The sequence below is a fragment of the Beta vulgaris genome, chromosome 3 (assembly GCF_026745355.1).
Source record: "Beta vulgaris subsp. vulgaris cultivar EL10 chromosome 3, EL10.2, whole genome shotgun sequence".
Classification (NCBI taxonomy): Eukaryota; Viridiplantae; Streptophyta; class Magnoliopsida; order Caryophyllales; family Amaranthaceae; genus Beta; species Beta vulgaris.
Genome location: NC_079204.1, coordinates 29,726,101 through 29,731,348, shown reverse-complemented (window position 1 = coordinate 29,731,348; position 5,248 = coordinate 29,726,101). Strand labels below are relative to the sequence as shown.

At 37.3% G+C, this 5,248-nt stretch overlaps 1 pseudogene; it reads right to left on the bottom strand.

The window, feature by feature from the left end:
• LOC125494047 (photosystem I P700 chlorophyll a apoprotein A2-like) overlaps positions 1-3,178 on the bottom strand; it is a 3,281-nt pseudogene extending 103 nt beyond the window's left edge.
• Positions 3,179-5,248: the final 2,070 nt, after the last annotated feature.

Here is a 5,248-nt window from a genome sequence, read left to right as displayed (position 1 = left end):
TCTCTATGATCGATGATGATCTTAGAAATGAAAATTTCTTTTTATCCTTACCAACTTGATCTTGTTGCCCCTGGCAACAAACATGTCTGAACCATTTCACGAAGTATGTGTCCGGATAACCCAAAGTGTCGATAGTTAGCTCTCGGTCTTCCGGTCAAAAAACAACGTCGATGAAGACGCGTAGGTGCACTATTACGTGGTAGAGATTGTAACTTTCCATGAATTTCCCATTTAGCACTCAAGGATGCTACTTTGCTTATTTCTTTTTTTGAGGATCGACGAATCAAATGATATTTTTGTTCTAATTTTTGCCTCTTCTTCTCCCGCTGAATCAAACTTTTCTTTGCCATAATGGTTCAGTTCCTATTAGTATCAATGATACAAGTCGGATCCTAGATGTAAAAGTGTATAAGAAAGGGGGCTCCCTTCTCCATCGAAATAAATGAGATTATTGTGAAGATAACACACAAATTAACCAAATTTGCCCGATGTAGAGGCAATCAAGAAAGCCGCATATGTGAATATATAACCTACGGAGAAGTGGGCTAATCCAACTAATCTTGCTTGTACAATGGAAAGAGCCACCGGTTTATCTCTCTCCATCGAATCAAATTGGCCAAAGGTGTGCGTTCATGAGCCCATGCTAAAGTTTCAATCAACTCCTGCCAATATCCACGCCACGAAATTAAGAACATAAATCCCGTAGCCCAAACAAGATGTCCAAATAAGAACATCCACGCCCAAACCGATAAACTATTCATACCAAATGGATTATATCCATTGATAAGTTGTGAAGAGTTTAACCATAGATAATCTCTTAACCATCCCATCAAATAAGTGGAAGATTCATTAAATTGTGAAACATTACCCTGCCATAATGTGATGTGCTTCCAATGCCAATAAAAGGTAACCCATCCAATGGTATTTAACATCCAGAAAACTGCCAAATAAAATGCGTCCCAAGCCGAAATATCACAAGTACCGCCTCGTCCTGGACCATCGCAAGGAAAACTATAACCGAAATCCTTTTTATCTGGCATTAACTTGGAACCGCGTGCATCTAAAGCACCTTTTACTAAGATCAAAGTAGTTGTATGTAAACCTAAAGCAATAGCATGATGAACCAAAAAGTCTCCAGGCCCTATTGTTAAAAATAGGGAATTACTATTCTCATTAACAGCATTTAACCAGCCGGGCAACCATATACTTCGACCCGCATTGAATGCCGGGCCACTTGTTGAGGATAAAAGGACATCAAACCCATATGAAGTTTTACCATGAGCCGATTGTATCCATTGAGCAAATATAGGTTCGATCAAAATTTGTTTTTCTGGAGTACCAAAAGCAAGCATGACATCATTATGAACATAAAGACCCAAAGTATGGAACCCTAAAAAGAGGCTGGCCCAACTTAAATGGGATATGATAGCTTCTTTATGGTCTAACATTCTTGCCAATACATTATCTTCATTCTGTTCCGGATTGTAATCTCGAATGAAAAATATAGCTCCATGAGCAAAAGCTCCTGTCATAATGAATCCTGCGATGTATTGGTGATGCGTATATAACGCAGCTTGAGTAGTAAAGTCTTGTGCTATGAACGCATAAGCAGGTAAAGAATACATGTGTTGAGCTACCAAGGAAGTTATAACACCTAAAGAGGCTAGGGCAAGTCCTAATTGAAAATGAAGCGAATTGTTGATTGTGTCATAAAGACCCTTATGACCGCGTCCCAACCGTCCCCCTGGAGGAATATGTGCTTCTAAAAGATCTTTCATACTGTGCCCAATTCCAAAGTTTGTTCTATACATATGACGAGCAACAAGAAAAATAAATGCAATAGCTAAATGATGATGAGCAATATCAGTTAGCCATAAAGTACTCAAAATGGTATTATTATATATAAAGCTTGTATCTAAACTTGCCTTAATTGAAAAAATATCTCACGCACCCGTGCGCATAAAGTACTCAAAATGGTATTATTATATATAAATATTGATAATGTACTACAAATGAAGTTATAAATAAGTACTAAAATTAAAAATAAACATATGAAGTGAGTGTATCTAGTAAGATAATCCTAACAAAGAAGCTTAAAGTCGTGACATCATCCTCACATGCAAATGTCGGTAAGGTAGCGTGCTAGCAAATCACGAACCTTGTTTATCTCGGAAGTGGTTAAAGAATCCTACCTTGACTTGCCCTTGATGAGCACCATATAAAAACAATCATAAGAAAACACATATAAGAGGTCAGTAATGAGACTAAGTGCGGGAGGTTAATGAAAGTTGAGCTAAGAAGACAAAAATCGGCCGGAAATGGCCTTCACTTACCTAAATTGGGTTTCAAAGCATGAAAAATGATTTAATTTGACTCTAATGGTTAAATTTGTTGTTATTAGTACTATATATGTCCTAGCATGTGACTAAATGAGAGAATTAAAGGAAATGAGCATAAGTCTAATATCGACCCTAAATTACCTTCATTTACCCAAATTGGGTTTCAAAGCATGTGAAAGGGTTTTTCTTGACCCTAATGGTTATATATGTTGCTATTAGTACTATATATGTCCTAACATGTGGCTGAATGTGAGAATTGAAGGAAAATGAACCTGAAAGTCTAATATCGGCCCTAAATGACCTTTATTTACCCAAGTTGGGTTTCAAAGCATGAGAAATGGTTTTTCTTGACTCTAATAGTTATATATGTTGCTATTAGTACTATATATGTCCTAACATGTGACGGAATGCGAGAATTTAAGGAAAATAAACATGAAAGTCTAATATCGGCCCGAAATGACGTTCATTTACCCAAATTGGGTTTCAGAGCATGAGAAATGGTTTTTTCTTGACTTTAATCGTCATATATGCTGCTATTATTACTATATATTTCCTAACATGTGGCTAAATGTGGATAAATTGAACTTGAAAGGCCAAAATAGGTCCAAAAAGGTGTAAATGGGTTGTCATGTATAATACCTTGTCAATATCCCCGACTTCCTTGCAACATGAGGCTATTTCGAACATGAACCTCAGCACATAGTAGCCACACTCGGTTCCCCCGAGTTGTTGAGCACACTAATTATAGAATTACATTGAAAAATCATGTAAGAAACATACATGTTTGTTTATTGTAAAATTAAAGAAAGAGGTAGAAAAATAATATGAATTACCTTCATTGCTTTCCACTAAGGAACTCTTCCTCTTCTCCAAACCTTCTTCAAGCAGCTGTAGTTATTTTAATTTCATGTGAGAAGTGGACAAAGGAAGAAATTAGTGAAACGTGTTGGAGCTAATTACATATCTATTTATGCATGATTTGAGGAGTAAGGATCGTGGTGGATGTTGAGCTGCAGAATCAAACTTATATACTGTGTTGTTTGTAGGAGAAATCACAAGAAGCGACCAATGGGCAGTAAAATCACAAAATCAAGTTACGAAGCAATCATGTGAGTACATACATGTATTGTATAATAATTATTAAGTGCTAAAAATGGATAAGGTTAAGAAATATACTCTTCAAAACAAGGGGGAAATATGAACTTATATTGTGAATGTTGAGCTGTTTGGACACATAGCCTTATATACTCCTTAACCTCAGCTCGGTTTTGCAAATAGTTGTTAGCTCGGACGAAATCTGGACATAACCACCCAAACTGACCGCGTCCACAAGGAGACTCTTGGAGTAATCTTTAATTCAAAGCACAATCATATACATAACATAGATATATTATTTGATATTGCAAAGAAAGTTCATACATTTCATAAGTACCGATGTTATACCTCATGAATGCTTGAATTAATGAAACATTCAACATATCTCCGCAAAGGAACTCTTTCACATCATCCTTGGACACCCATGTCGACTATTCCTCCTGGTAGTTGAATTCCGTGACACCAAATTTAACCTCCAAAGGTGTATTAACTGGCATATCACGCATATTTGCATGTAGCCACGAGCATGCCTTACTGAGACCTTGAAGCGTTGATGACTCGATCTAAGTAGGTTTAGGAGGGTTTTGTTTGGGACTTGAACCTTTGGAGACTTGCGTTCATTCCCCCGAAATCGCCTTCTTCAGCTTGCTTGAACCCTCCTTTTCCTTCACCTTTTGTAGAGGAGGTGAGTCCAATTTGCGTTCGGTTGGCTTTTTTATTCTCTCTAAAACCTATTGATTGAAACCGAGAAACATTCAACATACTTAGTGTACCAGCCCGAATTTCCCGACCAGCTTACAAAGGATTAAGCACAGCGAAAGAGACTCTAGTCGAGGTAACTCGGACTATTACCATCACACTCACCGAACTATATCGGAGAGTGTGGAACTCAATTCCCAACTCTATTCAAATAAATTAACTATTATAACTACGCTATGATTCTCATACTCTATTCCCACAAATTTCTACAAAAATTCGGCAGTGTTTCCTTTGAAAATAGGATAACGCTAAAGCGAAAAATGATTTAAACCTGTTCGCATATTCAATTTATAAAATATTTCCAAATCCCAAAGCTCAACAACCTCAACGCTTTTGCGGAGCAACAATCAATAGAGAATCGAGAGCACTAACGACTCTTAAATGGAAAGATATATTATAAATAATAAACGACTAACTATTACAAAGTCAAACGTCCTCACTTTGATAGCAACAATAATACTGCTCCAGCTTGTATTAACTTCAACTTGCAAAGGTTAACTTTCGGCTTCAACCTGACACATTTAGGAAAACTACCACCCACCAAGTGACAGGCCACATAAATGACAAAACAACATATACACATCAGCAAAGCTGAGTACTAACCCGTAAACAAGAGTAACACATGCTTTGGTGGTTTTTTACTTGAAAACGACTCTCACACAATCAACATAAGTTCAACAATCAGACCAATCATAGCATACTTAGCAGCAATATTCTTGTTGAACATACATATTACATTTCCAAATTCCACGTTCCATAATACATCATCAATTACATAGTAACAACAAAATAAGGTGGCTCTCAACAATGGCATGTTTCTATATTCTCATTTAATCAACCTTTCAACTCAGTTACTATATTTTCACAAAATCAGATCGTTTGGCATGAACACGAGTGGAGAGGGGACCAGTACCAGCTGTCTCCAAACTATTGAGGGTCGTCACCCAGCCTTTTATTGTTCTGCTTGCAAGACTTACCCGGACATGTCCTATAACGCCAGGAATTCGCCCTTCTTGGAAGGCAACAGCTAGGGACTCTACCCACCCTAACTCGGG